Consider the following 16,680-nt stretch of genomic DNA (forward strand, 5'->3'; position numbering starts at 1 on the left):
GCCCTGAGGGCAAAGCCTGAGAACTGCCTTCAGCAGCTTCGGATCCAGTTGACCAACCCTCCTTCATGGAGGTGATGCTCAGATCTACAACTGTGTCCTGAGTGAGATATCTTCATCTCCACTCCACGGACTCAGAGCTCATGCCTGACCCCACATTGCATCTCCACTCCTAATCATCCAGCAAGCTTTTATAACATGTAGGTTTGGAGCCAGGTTGTGTACTGAGTGGTGGACTCAAAAGAGAACAAAAATTCATTCATTCATTCACTCATATATGTTGAAGGCTCTCCATGTGCTCAGTGCTAGGATGTAAGACAGACATGTTTGTTATTTATCTTTATGGATCTTACAATCCTATGGCAAAAGTGAATATTAAATGCAAAATTATATGGATTTTTTTCAAGTTGTAATTGTGATATATGCTACCAACTAAGCATTGCAAGAGTGTATCTGATCTTATATCACAGTATAAGAAATTATAGAAAATACAATCTAACCTTTATCATCTCAGAGCTTATTGCATATCCGATAGCCTAAATATGTGTGGTCTTGAACATCTTTTCATTTACATCAATGTATCCAAATATAATTTGGAGGTGAGCAGGCATGGAACAGGCAGGGACATAATATTTAATTTTTTATTGAACAATGACAAGAAAACCATGTGAAGTGGGTAGATTCATTCTACCACCATCAGTATTCCTTCTCCCCATTTTCCAGACTATGGACCTATAAAATTACTTGTCTAGATAATGTACCATGTTAGTAAGGGAAACAGCCAGGACTTAAAAAAGGCCTTGCTAGTACCAAGTTGGGATACTTTCTGTTACCCAGTGTTGGCCCCCTCACCTGGGTTATGACAGCAGCTCCAGTCAGCCCACTAAATGCTAACCTCTCTACATGAACTAGATTTCCCTATCCCAACCTGGCTGTCACTTCCAACTTCTGCTCTCTCCTCCGCACATCTGATCCGTCACTGCGTCATCAGTCTCACCTTTCAACTACCTCTTGAATCTATCTCTCTGTTTCTTTCCCCCTTTTCTGCCAATCACCCAGGCCAAGTTGTCATCTTCTCTCAGCCTCCTAATTGATCTGCCCCAGTCTATTCTTCTAATCTGTCCTCCAACAGAAGCCCAAGGGATCTTTTTTACAATGCAGATTGGAGTGTCAATCCTGAGGTTAAAACCTTTTATAGTGACTTTCAGGAATCCCAGAATAAAGATAGAGTCTTTCATGTGAACTCCACAGTCCTGCTTGATCTGCCTTTCAGGTGCCTCTTTTCGCATGGGTCCAGCCACTGCTGATTTTCAACTTTGGAAACTTGCCTGTGAGCTTCTCTCTGCCTGGGGTCCTGCAATGCTGGGTAGTGTCTCCAGCCTGCCATCCTCCTCTGGCTGACTGGAATGCATCCTTCAGATCTCAATGCAAAGCCGCTTGCTCAGAGAAGTTCTTCCTGATTTTGTGGAATAGATCCTACCATTAATGCTCTCCTGGAACTCAGTACTTTTTCTTTTAATAGTCTCAAGATTTACATTTGCATATTCATTTGTCTGTTTAATTTTTAAATTTCATGTTTGTTAGTGTCTGTCTCCATTGATAAATCTATGCTGCATCAGGGTGAGGAACACCCTGATGCCACTCTATCCTCCATGCTCATAATAGTACCTGGCTCAGGGTGCAGATCTACAAGTACTTGTTTTCTGGATACAGTCTTTAACAATGCTGCCTACTGTGCCCTCTGGTTCAGCCCACATGGACCTTCAAAGTCCTTCACAATCTAGTCTCACTATATCCATCTGGTCATAGATCCCAGTCTGAACTTCCAGTAGAGCCCAGCTAGGTCATCTGGGTCCTATGCTATTAATGTCACCTCAATACCTTGGCTTAGAGCTTTCCTAGTGCCTAGAATTCCTTCTACCCTCCTGCCTGTTTAAATTCTCCTTTGTGGAATAAAGTCCTGCAGTCTCTCTTCCTCTAGAATTGAACAGAACTCGGGAGGAGAAAAGTTTCTTATTTTGACTATCATGTTCCACTGGGTTGTCACGAACTGTTTCATGTGTCTATGTCTCATCTCATAGCAATGAATCCAGTTTATTTTCTGTTTAATTTCCTGTTCAGATGTTTTGTTCTGTTGTGAAATACACTGGACTTCAAGAGATCTCTTTCCAGTTTTGTAGCCGAAGGCAGAGCTGATGTTAGTTGCTAGGGTGTTGCTAGGGAAAGTCATTTAGCCAGGGCAGATAATTAACTTTATCAGTGTGTGTGGGTCAGTCACTGAAAAGAAGAGCTGGGGGCTCCACTTCTTCAAGAAAAAAAGAAAAATTCCTTGGATTGGTAGGAGGTAAGATAAACCATTTCTTATTTTGTTTTCTTCCCTTTAAGAAACAAGGTAAAAAGCATTTTCTAGATGAGTTTTTTTTCTGAGGATGGTCATCAGATATTTCCTTCAAATATGGATTCCAAAACCCCAACTCAGACCCCTGAGTGTGCACTTTGAACAAACTCCCATAAAGTTTAAGGAACCACTGTCCTAGAACCTGTGATCCACACTTGAAGTGCAGGGGCCCCTATATGGCTGTGTGGACCTGGGAGGTTCTGGGATCCACAGAATCTGTCTGAACTGCTTACGTGCAAAATTGGGAAAAAAATACTCATCTTCCCTACCTCCAGGGTTTTTGAGAAATGAATAACTGCTATAAAATTTTGTAAACCTCAAAGTAATTCACAAAAAACCGGTGGTTATTATTATTACTCTTATTTTATTTATTTAGAACAAGTATCCAGAAATGTCATATCTTGAAAGGACTCCTAAAAAAACAAAGCAGATAGACAATGAAGGAAGTTGAATTGCCCTGAACAATCTATTGGCATTCTGTCATGAGGAGACATTCAGAAGCTGTCTGCAAGAGGGCTGACAAGTTTTGAGACTAAGCTATGGAATATGAATATAAAGAATGTTTTTAAGTTTTAAAAACAAAAGATATGAATTAATTTAAAAGTTATTTCTTTAGCACCTGCTGTGTTCTAGGCACTGACCAAGTCAGATATAATTCTAAAGTTGATTGGGTCCATCCTGCCACTCAACTCAAGGTGTGAGATCCTTGTCACCTGGTTTTTGCAGTCCTTTGGTCTCCATTCAGTTTTGCCATTCCCTCTGCTTTCCGGAGCTTTCCTCTACCTGTGTTCTATTGTCAGATCCTGATCAGTATTCTAGAATATTCTTCAAGAGCCCCTATTACTTTAAAACTCACTGTACCCAACCTATAGTTCCTCATTCTATTTCGACCATCTAGAGTCTCTAGGTCACTATCTTGCAGCCAGAGAGGACTCTGCAACTGTCTTCCTAGCTTGTGCCCATCTTGACACATTACAGGACTGGGAGACTAGGAAGTCTGAGGTGATGATTCAGTCATTGCTCTAACCTCTTCTATTCAATGACTTGGCCTCCCTCCATATCAGCAACCCTCTCCTGCAGAATACCCTTGGCTTTGGAAATCTTGAGTGCTGAGCAGCCCTTTCTCATTCTACTCTCCCACTCTCCCATTTCCTTTCCCCCTTGAATTCACTCTTCGGTTATTAAGGCCTGCAGTCGCTTAGCTTAATCACTTCTGATTTTCCCAGCCTATCTTGTCAGTTCCTCCCCCACCCCATCTGGATACCATGCTTAACTATTTTAACCATATCTTCAGCAACACTCTTCCTTATCTCTCCCTTTTATTTCTGTGCCTCCTCTCTAACTAATCCCCAATCCGAGATCAACCAAGCAAAACAATGGCACTATCCCAGACTTTTGAGTTGTACTGCTAGAAACCTGATAACTCTCCAATTGCTCTGCTACGAACTCAAGGATAACATCTTTGATTACAGCTCTTCAAGTTTTTCCTAATCATTTCCATTCCCTTATCTCTTCTACTTCTTCCCATTTTTCAAGCTGGCCGTATCATACCTGTTATTCTCACTCTTTGGGAGGTAACCCGCCATTTTATTTCATCCTCCAAATAGAGGACATTAGGTATTAACTCCCTCAAAAACTCTGTTTTTTCTTACCTTCTAAAGTTTGCGTCTTGTCCTCATTCCCTCTGGCCTTGCTGAACATGGATCTAGCTACTACTGCTGCTACTCTTCTTCCTCTTCTTCCTCCTCCTTCTTCCTCTCTCTCTCTCTCTCTTTCACTCTCTCTCTCCCCCTCCTTCCCTCCCTCATTTGTATTTCCTTCCTATCCATATCCTTGGACTTTAGGCATAGGTATGTCTCCCCCATATCGAAAGAGGCCCTGGATTAGGGGTTCGAGATGACACTAGTCAGGAGACTGTACCTGTCACCAACATTGTCTCCCCTCCATATCCTTTCTTGCTATCCCTGCTCCTTCAGTTTCCACTCATTTTTCCATGCAGCCTAGTTTGGAAACAACTCATATCACTTGATTGGAACTTCCCTGACAGAAGTCACCTAAAACCTCCAAAATGTCATAGTGGTTGTCTGAATTAATAGATAAATGTTGTGATTAAAGGCTGTATCACTGTAGAGCAGGGTGGGAGCTCACCCCTGCAGGAAGTTAAAAGGAAGAGCACAAGAGAGGCCTTCCAAGGTGTAGATATGGTCCCAACCAGGACCCAGACCTCTCAATCTTCAGGGTTTATGGATTAGAAAAAAACCTTGTGTCCAAGTGCAACATAGAACGCCAGGTACAGTTGTGGGCCCAGGAGCAAGTCCTGGCAAAGCTGGTTATGCACAGAACCTGGACACAGCCCATGTTCCCTGCGTTTCTCTTACTGTTAACCTAGCAACTGGACACAAGCAGAGTCACTTTTTTGAAGTTTGGGAACTTCATAGTTTGGCCACATGACCACGGCACACTATTGCCACCTGGTGACAGTGATCTGAATGTGCAGCAGAATTAAGTAAGGACTCCCAGGCATCCAGTCGCTCCTAAGATCACCTCTGGGGTCTCTTTTAGACTAGATTGTTTGCCCTTTGAGACTAGAGTTATTGAGTTTCCTGCTGTGTTTAGAAAAAGTGTCTGCACAAAGCAGGTTCTCAATGAATTTTGTGCAACCTCAGCCTTTCGGTCATCCAACAAATGAATGACTCAAGTAGGAAGAGGTAATATAAAGAGCTACAGAGATAGGTAAGACATATGTTTGTAAAATGAAGAAACTCATATGTACTAAATGTGTATCAGTGGGTGCTCAGACAAAGGAGTGGCCATTTCTGCCCAGGTAATGGTAACAATTGAAAAGAGAATCAGCATTGTCTTGAAGGATTTGACAACTGGACGAGGGGGAATGGGTAGTGTAGGCAGAGAATGTACTAGAACAACTGGCACAAAGGGATGCAGGTATGAAAGGCAGGACATGTCCTAGGGTAATAAAATGACCATTTTAGTAGCCCTGTAAGAGAACAGGTTGTCCCATGAGAGTCTGAGGCAGGGTACATTATTAGGAGCCTTTGTGACAGTCTGGAGGAGAGCCAGGGCCAAGCTGGGAAGGAAGGGATGGATGGAAGTGTTCCTTAGGAAGCGGGTTGCGGTGGCGGGCAGGGGATGGAGTATATGATGACGGCAGGGATGACTCTGTGAGTTCTCACACAGGCCACGAGGGTGGGGAGGCAACGGTGGTCTAATTACCTGAGAGAAAGATTCAAGAAGAGAAACCACGAGACCTGTGGGAATGGGAGCTGCGTGAGATGACATATTCAATTGTGGGTATGTCTCATTCAAGGAGCCTGTCGGAGGGGGATGTACAGTGGACTGTCCAAGACAACAGGTTTCCAGTTCAAGAGAGAGGTGGGGGCAGGAGACAGAGCTGGCGTGGGACTGTGCCCCACGCTCCCTTCAAGGTACTTGCAAGGCTTCGCTTTCCTGTGTCGCTTCTTCTCAACTTTGTGCTCCGGTTTCCAAACCAACAGACCAGCATGCTAGTTAAAAAAAAAAAAAAAGAAAAGAAAGGAAAAAAAAAAGTCTAATCCTGTGTTAACTATCTGGCTCAGCAGGTACGTCAGTGATCACAGTGGTGTTCCAGGGGGAGCCAACCTAGAAAGTAGCTGTGGTCTTGGGGAGCTGCCAGGCTTGCTGACTGACAGCTCGTCACCTCATGCACAAAACTGGAACTGGAGGGAGCACTGAAGCACAGTGGAGGAGAAAAAGCACTCATGTCCTTTCAGATGGATAATATGAGGGGCAGAGGGTGGGAAGGAGAACTGGAAATGAGGAAGAAGACAGTGATGGCCAAAAATGGGTTTTCATGTACAAAGGAACACATAAGAATAACTGAGAAAGGCAGGGGGAACCAGGCTCCCGTCCCGCTATTACCATAACGAAGTGTCCATGTGTTGCAATCAAAAAGGCCTTTTTCCCTTCCAATTAACTGTGGCCCAAGTTTTGCACCTTCCCCAATTATAATTCTGAATATATAATTGCCAGAGTGTCAGGTTTACCAATTGGATGTGACTTTAAATAAGCTCTCATCCAACTGTTACTTCAAATGTCCAGTCCAAAGAACTAGGTGGGGGAGGGCAGAATATAATTCAACCCCCAAACTTATTTCTCTTAGAAAGACAGAGCTGAGTCTATAGGTTTCAGCTTTAATAGAGTGAGAATAAAACACATTTATTCATTCTCCAGAGAGTGGTGATATTGACAATCCTAGTTCCTTTCTTGAATCCCTGAAGACTGGAAAGGTGTGTGCCTTCTCTCTATAAGGAGCTTGCTGTAATGATGGAGGACCGTTGTGATATGCCATTGTGGGCCAGCAGTGATCTAAAGGCTTCCCACATCTGGGCTCATCACCTTCTCGTGAGAACCTACCAGCTGGGTGCTTTTCTTACCCTCTTTCTGCCAATGAGTAAACTGAGGCACAGGGTCAGGTCACTTGTTTGCCCATTGACAATCTATTTGAGAACCCCAGCACAGATCAATAAGAGATACTTCAGTGCCAATTAAGAACGAAGACAAATGGCCTCCATGCTTGTCATAGTATCCTCAAAGTTTGAAGTGACCCCCACAGGCTAGAGTGGTCTGAAGGCTTTAGAGAGGAAGGAGGACTTGATGGATGGGTAGGATTTGGAGATAAAAGGGAAAAATACATTTTAATTAGTGTGGTTGGATGGAGGGAGTATGGACCAGGGGTCGGGTAGTGAGGGGACCCCCGCCTGGAGCAGAAGGTCTGTGGCAGGGGCTCGCAGGGAAGCTGCCGCAATGGGGGCAGATTTGTGAGGAGCCTGTGATGTTGGGGTTCCTCTTGGGAAGTTTTAAGTGTGAACTGCTCTTTAGTTCTCAGCTCAGTGCATCTTAATGCAGTGGCGCAGGAACCAGAATTAGAGTGAATTCATTCATCAGGCTCCATTAACTCATTAAACTTACATTTCACTTTTGTCTCTGTTCCTGCATTCTCCTTAATAAGGCCTGGCATCTCAGATGCTGACCTTTTAGAAAGATTCTTATGCAGATTGTCAGTCCCCTTCTTAATCCTTGAAAACGCAACTCCAATGGCAGCTCTGTGAAGACGGCTGACTGCCCCAGGCAGGGTTGTCACTCTTGTATGCATCAGGCTCCTTATGCCTAACTAACCCTTGTAGCATTTACCACGCGGGGTCATTATCTCTCTATACGTACATCCTGTTACCTCTCGCAGGATGCCAGAAACCTTAAAAGGTGAAACTGTTAACTTTGCATTCCTAGTGCCTTGCACAGTGCCTGATAGATAGTAGTTGCTCAGTAAATATCTACTAAATTAATGAAGAGATGAAAGAATGATTGAGTGGCCACCACAATGTCATAGAAAGGATTATCTGTTTCAAATCTTTATCCCTTATCTGACTCGTTCTATGAAACCAAAGTAGCTCCCCATGCTGAGTTGCTATTATAATCAGCTACTTGCTGATTGTCTTCATAACACTCATCATAACCTGTGATGATTTTACTTGCCTGTCGACTCGTTCACGGTCTTCCTTTTTAGGACAGTGTGAACCCCATGGGTGCAGGCACACACCTGTCTTGCCCACTGTTGTGTTTTCAGCTCTTCACCCAATCCATGGCATGAACTAAATGCTCAAGAAGATGCTACCAGTATGTGTTGAATAAAAGAATGAGGATCACATCTCTAGTTAGTTTCTTCAGAGTCTTTTGATCCCTCAAGTAATGGGAAACTCACCAACTCCTTCCTATTCTTTTAGATGACTCTACTTATTAGTAATAACTATCTCCTTATGGTCCTTACAGAACAGAACTAACTCTATTCCAAGAAGTAGCTTGTTGTGATTATAAAATATGTCCACAAATTCTTTAAAACTCCTCCCTCCTTCCCCTTGAATGTGAGCTGGACTCAGTGACTTGCTTCTAATGACTACAAGAAGACAGAAGTCATGGTGTGGGACTATGGGGACCAAGTTTTGAAAGTCTCTGGGGTTTCTTTCTTGCTCTCCTGGACAGCTCGCTTTGGAAATGGTAGCTGTCATGTCACAGGGACACTCAGGCAACTCTGTGTAGAGACCCCATGTAACAGAAACCAAAGTCTCCTGCCATGTGGATGAGCCATGAAGTGAATTCTCCAGCCTTGGTCTAGCCTTCAGATGAACCCTGTCCCTACATTCTACCTGCAGATACAGAGAGCTATAGCCTCTCAGCCAAGAAACTTCTGGATTCCTGACCTACAGAAACTATAAGATAGTAAATATTTATAGTTTTCAGCCATTGATTTTTGCTACACTTTGTTATACAGCAATAGAAGATGGACACACCATCCCTTACGGATTCAGCAATAGAGAATCATCATGTTGCACTACCTTCTTTTTTGCAGGTTAGGCATGGTTTTTGGATCCCTCATTCTTCTGTTTTTCTCTCACAAAGGCTACGGAAGCTCATCACCAGCCCTGGAAAAGTCTTGCACTCAGAACTGAAAACAGAATTGAAATATGGAATATAGCTTCTATCCCAGAAGGCAGAAGCTATAACCTTCCTACCTAACCATGCCCACATTCTGTTGTCACATGACGTTGATTACCCACATTTTATTATAAAAAATTTCAATCACACAGAAAAGTTCAAAGAATTTTACAATCAATATTCATAGATCCACTGACTATATTCTACAATGAACATTTTACTCTACTTGCTTTATCCCAAATCCGTCTTTTTACCATGCTCTTAATCTTTACTTGTTTGATGTATTTCAAAGTAAGTCGAAAACATCCTTGCTGGCCTTTCAGTCAACCCAGATCACCAAGTCCCATCCTTACTTGCTATCTCCTCCAGTCTATTCCTTCCCATCCTCTGCTTGCTCCTGAAATATAGGACGTATTTACATTTACCAACACAGAAAAACAGAAAAGTATAGGAGGCTAGATGAGATCTTGAAGGTAGGTAGACCTAGGTAGGACTCCTAATTCTTTCACTCCCCATCCATGCAATATTAGGCAAGTGACTTAATCCCTTGGAGCCAGGGTTTTTTAATCTACAAAATGAGGATGATACAAAGAACTCCATTGCAAGGGTATCTAGAGGACAAGAAATGGTGTATGGAAAGCATTTAGCATTGTATCTGGCATGTGGTGGCTACTCACTGAATGATGACTAATACTATTTGGTCCACCATTCCTGCCTATCTAATTTTGGATTCTACATCTGTCATCCAATTTACATCATCTTCAAGTCTATACAGCCTGCTAGATCTTCATGTCAGAAATTGATTGCAGTGTGACTGGGACAAGGATTGAATCTTCTGTCAGTTACAAATATTATTCTTAAGGTGGATACCAATTAAAATAATACAATGTAGTAATAATGGCTACTGCCTGTAGAGCTGACAGTCATCAGCCATCTTTTTATGTCTTTTAACCAATTATAAATCTGCCTTACTCTACTTTACCTTATCCACATTTCTCTCTTATCCATAAGAACATCACAAATGACCTTGTTAAATGCTTTCCGGATTGACAAATGTGTCTATTATATCTACCGTATTTCCATCTTCCACAGCCTAGTTAGCATTTTTGTTCCAAAAAAGTAGGTTAATCTGCTTGCAGTTTCTTTGCAAACTTATAGCAGTTTCTAGCAATCGACTCTTTAATGTCTTTTATAACATACTTATAACCTGTTTCTTGGAGAGTCTGTTGAGCATACTCAATATCCATTCTCTACTTCTTTACTGACAAATTCCTTCTATTTCAGATGCCAACTGACCATCTGATACAGTTCGGATCAATGGTACAGAGGAGGAAGTTCTTGGGTTGAGCTTCAGGGAAATCTCTTCAAAAGGGGAAGTGGGGCCAGAGTTAGAAGGTGCATTCAAGTTGCTCTTGTCCTTTCCATTCCCTTTGCCTGGAGCATGGACAGGCTGTTATGCTGGTGATGGAGGAGTCACCTTGGAGCCCCGAAGTGACAACGAGGGTAAGGCCAAGAGAATCTCAGAACTCAGTCCTGATATCCTTGAGCAACTAAACCAATGCCTGTCCAAGTACTGTGCATAATATGAAAAAATAGTCCTCTAAATTGGTTAAATCACTCTTGTGAAGCTTCAGTTACTAATACCTAAATGCGATTCATCTGTCCTTGAATTCTGACCTCGATCCACCCCAGTTCTCTGTAGTTTGAAGACTTTATCTTCTTCCATAATAAAGAAATCAAAAGATGCCATTTGACAATTTTCTGATTTCCTGTACCCCCAAATTTCCCACAGTTCCACTGTGGACATGCCAGTGATCTCATTGAAAACCTACATTCATGCCTGAGTAGGTAATTTGTTTATTTCAAAAGTCATGGCAGTTCTCTGCGTGGCCTTGGACTTAGCCAGTTCTCCCCCATTTCTTGTTTCTAGTTCTCGATAAGAACTGTAGAATGTGGTGGGGATGGGGAGGGACTGGCCAGAGCAGCAAGCCTTCTGTTGTCCCCCACTGCCTACTTGTAAGTAATAAAATCACTTCATGGAACTTGCTGCATCTGTGAGTGTTCTGTCTTACTGGACTCAGACATGCTGGTAACCAGCACAGTCACCTTCTTTACAGTCTCACTTGGAGCAGCTCAAATCTCTGACAATTTTTTCTTAGACTTCACGTCTCCTGTGCCAATGTAGATTTCACTTTCCCCAATCCAATAACCATTCTTCTTGATAAAGACAAAAGCCCCGTCAAAGAGTGGTTCTATTTTATGTATCCACTAACTCTGCAGCCTCTCCTTCAGCACAAACCCTGGACTCTGCCCTGGTTATCCTTCCAGACAGAAGAAAAAATTCTCTTCAGCTGATCTTGACATTTCTCGTACGTCTCTGCTCAGTTTGGTCTCCACCCTTCCTTACACAATTCCTAATATATATTTATTTGCAGATTGAACAGATGTATATCTAAACTATGAACAAACTAATGAATTCATTCACCCATGGAAATTCAATTGGGAATGCTCAGTGGCTTCGAGAGTGAAGGCACGGCTTTGTGTTTTGTTTCTGCTACATGTACAGAGTAGGCTGACCACACTTCTTGACTGTATTTGTGTAGCAACGTTTGCTATTCAAAACCACTGGGGAACCTTAGCAGAACACACTTGGGAAACAATCTACTAGAGAAGTGAGAGCCTGAATATATTATCTCTTGGGTCAGCCATCCTCTCTGCCAGGCTAAATCCAAATTCTTTATCTACTTTTGTCTTCCAACTATTTTTCTGGGAGCAGAGAATGATCCCATCAAGTCCAACCTCAACCCAATCAAAAATACACTGAATAATCTATTAAGCACTCTCTATTTTAAAACTCCTCACGATCTCCCAGTGCAGAAAGTACTTGTTCTAGGCAGGGTTCTTTGTGTTGTGTGAAACAAAGCAGGACTCGACAAACTTTTTCAGATGACAAATGTTTTAAGCTCTGCAGGTCCTCAGGGTCTCTGAAACAACTACTCACCCCTTCTTGTACTGCAAAAGCATCCATGAGCATCCATGAGCAAGTGAACGAGGCTGTGTTCCAAGGAAACTTTATTGATGGACATGCATTTGAATTTCATATAGTTTTCATGAGTGATGAAATCTTTTTCTTATACCTGTTTTTCAACCACTTGAAAGCACAAAACCCATTCTTAGTTTCTGAGGTGGAAGGCTGAATTTGACCTTCAGGACACAACTTGCTGAACCCTGAAATAGAGATACCCAAGGGCTGTCTCAAGAAAACTTTCTTTCTGTGAAGCTACAGCAGGAACTTATGGGAACCTGCAGAGGAAACAGGAAGTTGTTAGGACCATGATATGCCAGAGGTGTTCTTCCTCATTGCATCATTCAACTTCGACTCCATCTCTAGGTCCAGTCATCTACTCTTCTATGTCCTGGAGTCACCACAGATTAATCAATTGACAATCCAATCTGAAGGGACAAATGCAACGAAGTTGGTATGTGTACACAGGGAGTTATCGGAGACCACAGAAAAATGAGGACCAGTTTGGAGAGAAGAGTTGGTGGTCAGAATTTTAGCAAAATGTAAAAGGTTAGAAATCGGAGGGAGAGGGGGGAAAAAAACCCTCCTAGTTATCATTGAAGGCCCAAGTGATGCTGGTGACCTTTTAGCACTTGATGGGTGTATTAGTTTGGTTACAACAAGTAATAGAAAATCTTCTCAAAGTGCTCTAAGCACTAAGTTTACTAGACTATGAGTGTCATAAGTATACAACTGTCCGTGTCGTCTACTGGGCTGGCTGCAGTTTCTAGGACATCAGCTGGTGCATCAGTAAATACATATTTGAAGAATAAGTGAATGATCTCTCATAGCAGCAAATGATCTCCAGGCTTTGTTAACACAATGGCTTGTTGACATCAGGGATTCAGGTTCAGTCTATCTTTTGATGAGTTGGCTTTGTCTTCAGGTTCACTCTCTGTGATTGCAACTACAACAGAATGATCATTATACTTCTGGTCACAACAACCAGAAAATGTCCCACGGAAGGCAAGGGAGGTGTTTACTTCTTGAGACACTTTTAAAGAGAAAGAGAACCTTTTTGGAGCCTCAGGATATTTCTCCACAGTCCTATTGACCAGAAATATATCACGTACAATCTTTAATAAATTTCTAGTAAGGGGAAGATCACTACTATGATTAGCTTAGATCTGGGTTCTCAACTGGGGGTATTATGTTTCCCAATTTCTCCCAAGGAGACAATCATAATGTCTTGATTCATATTTGATTGTCACATTTGGAGAAAGGCTGTGCTAATGGCATCTAGCAGGTCGAGGCTGGGGATGCTGCAGAACCATCCTACAATGCATAAGGTAGCCTTCCCCACATAAAAGGAATATCAGATTTAAAATATTGATAGTGCTGAGGTTGAGAAACCTGGCCTTAGACCAAATAGAAACCTTCTGGAGCTGAGGTGGGGACTACTTCCATGAAGTATACGGCCAAAGAGGAGCACGAATATTCATGTGAAATCAGGGTGCTATAAGGCAAGAGGAAATAAAAGAGGTAAGGAGTGGAGAGAAATGGATGCTGGGAAAGCAATCAACTGAGTCCTCCCCAGAGGGATCGATTGGATTTTCCAGTTTAGGCAGGGGACTCAAAGAACCTTCGTAAAGATTTTATTTTTTTTTTAAGATAGGCTGAACAAAGAGTTCCTGCTCTCTGTAAACAAAATAGAATTCCTGATTTTTAGGGCAAAATAAAAATTAGAATTTGCTGGCCATTTACCACTCCAGAAACTACTCATGTGGGAAGATCAGGAAGAACTGATGCTTGCTGATTGCCTGCTGTGAATGCTGGTACCAGGAGTGCCTAGGATGGGAGAAAGCACTCCCGGTGTGCACATATATGACTCCACGCAGTCCTCACAACCACACAGCAAGGCCTGCAGTGCTATCACTGTTTTACAGTTGAGGAAGCTCAGGCCCAAGGCCTGAGTAGAAGAGCTAGGATCTCCCACCATATTCTACACATGAAATCCTTTTTCTAAATGTAAGTAAGGCAAAGAGCCAGCATTTCTAGACAGGATGCCATGTGCTAGCTGATGGTCTCTGGATGATGCAGGGGCTGCAGCATCTTCCGAGGGCAACAGGCTGGGTCAGGACCACTCAGGAGGAAAGGCCTCTTGGCAGAGACCGACTTTGCCTTTTTTTTTTTTTTTTTATGATTTACAAGACCAGGAGAATCTCCCAATCTAAAACTCTGTGAATTAAATGATTTCTTTGGAGGCTTTTCCTCCCCCTCCTCCTCAACACACACTCAGCTTTTATGTCACTCTACTTTCTGAGACTGATGGGGGAAAAAAAAAAAAGAACCGAGAGTGATAGAAAGTAGAGCCAAAAATGTTCTGAAGTATTCCTGGAAGACAGTATTGGGTCATTGGAGAGGGTTCACCTATTGCTGTTGAAAATCATTCTTGAGAAGCTCTCTTACTATTTAGAATTAGGATTCAGCCCGAGTCTGCTGGCATGTACACTAGGGAGCAGGCGGCGGGTCTCAGCTGTCCAAACAGAGGGGGGTTAAATGCCTTTGTCTCATAGATCACTGAGCTCCATGGTGATTCTCCGCTCTCACCCAGGGGTGTTACAAAGGCTCTTTCCTCTTTCTTTCTTCTAACTCTTCTGTTTGCCTTGGGAGAAGAAGGGGCCCATGGGAGATAGTCTGCAGGTTGGAAGAGGGTCCTGAAAAGAACCAGAGAGGAGAGGAGACTCCACGATTCTGTACTGGGTTCCATCAAAATATTTACCTCCACCTTCTAGTAAGTGCTACTATTCAGGACACAATACAAATACAAAATATGTATTCAGTGGAAAACCAGGGGCTTTGGATACAACTGTTTTGGTCTGAGTTACCTTAATCATAGTAAATCTCACTTCACAGGGGTCAGTGTGGAAAATGAAATACAGGCTCCTGGTTCAAAATAGATGTGAAGAGATATTGGTTCATTGGCTTCATTTCTTTGTATTGAGCTACCTGATTGTAGCTGTGTTTCACATACTTCACTGAGAGATTTCTTTTGTGGGGCCCTATATTGATTATCTTTTGCTGTATAGAACCAATCACCTCATGACATGGTGGTCTACAGTAAAGACAGTTTTTACTCAGAATTCTGTGGATCAGCATATTAGGCTGGACTTGAGCAGATGGCTTGCATGCTGCTTTTGCCTCGGGTCTCTTGTGCAGCTAAAGCTAGCTGGCAGCTTTCTGTAACTGGATGCCCTGAAACAACTTCACTCATATGTTGGACCTGGCTGACTGCTGGGCCAGGTATTTCTAGAAACCTAGCCTGGTCTTCTGCACATGGTAGATAGGTTCCAGCAGCAGAGAGAGGGTAAAGAACAAAGTACAACTCGAAACTCCACCTGCCTCCCCTTTGCTAATAATGTTCCATTGACCAAAGCAAGTCCCATGCAGGCAGTGGGGGAGGATATAAGATGAGGGCCTGGGGTCATTCCTGCCATGATTGCCCATGGTCCCCCTCCTCCTGAAAACCTACTCCTTGCTTCTTATTTGGTTTCCCAGACGTAGACGAATGATTCAATGACTATGCATCTCAGTTTAAAAACTTGGTTTGGTAGAACTCATATTCACTGAAAGTGCCCACCCCTTCTTGCTGGATGGTAGGAATGGAAGCTTCATTTTTGAATTGCACCTGTCCTGGAAGTTTCATCTATGTTCTGGGGCTAGGAAAGCATGGTCTGCTCTGGATTGTCTGTCATCTTTGCAGGACGGCCGTTGTGGGGGTATTCTGGCTCTTCACTGAGAGTCATGCAGCCCCCTCTCAGCTCTTTTTTCTGACCCTCTGTAGTGCAGTCAATTATTCTGTGTTCTGGTGCCCTACCAGACTGTAGGAATCTCTAGGAGGTTGTTCAAGGCCCTCTCTGTATACTCTGCAGCCATTTCTCTTATGAGATCTCGCAGCCTTTTGGTTCCACACAGGCAACAAGACCCATGTCTTCCAATGCTTCCCCACACTTTTCTGAAGAATCTGGCTTGCCCTGAGTTTGGCCTGATCAAATTGGAAACTATGCTCCTTCTTCAGAGATCCAGAGAGTCTGTATGTTCATTCCTTCCTTTCTGACCCTCCCTCCTTCCACCCCACAAAAGTAAGCATAGCCTGTATCTTACCATCTGTTTTCCTCCCAATCTTTTGTTTAAACCCAGAACCATATTGCCCCTGAGGCCTGACTTTCTGAAAACCAAAGCAGAAAAGCTTTTCTCTCTTTCTTGGGTTCATTCCCTCCCTGAGACAAGAAACTCAGAATGGTTTCATTTGAGCAGAAGATCTGTCCTTGGAGACGGAGGGAGGGTTATGATCATGCTTCAAAACATATCCCCATATATTTCCTCCCTACTTTCCACCAGAGGATCTGGAATAAGCCTGCCCTTCCTTCACCAAGCAGGGCCCCTTGAAATGCTTGCTGCCAGATGTGGTTTGTCAGGTTGTGGGTAGGTATTTACTCAGAATAATACTTTTTTTTTTAGTTGTAGATGGAAACAATACCTTTATTTTGTTTAGTTTTTTTTTGTGTGTGGTGCTGGGGATTGAACCCAGTGCATCACACACTGTAGGCAAGCGCTCTACCACTGAGCCACAACCCCAGACCCACACAAAAATTTGGATGGGGGGAATGGAGTTTTATTTTCTTGGGTGGCAGTTAATCATTTCCTAAAAGGTCCAATATCCTATTTTTTAATTTTTTAAATTTGTTCTTTATAGTTATACATGACAGTAGAATGTATTTTGACATATCATACA

Source organism: Sciurus carolinensis, chromosome 11, assembly GCF_902686445.1.
Source record: "Sciurus carolinensis chromosome 11, mSciCar1.2, whole genome shotgun sequence".
NCBI lineage: Eukaryota > Metazoa > Chordata > Mammalia > Rodentia > Sciuridae > Sciurus > Sciurus carolinensis.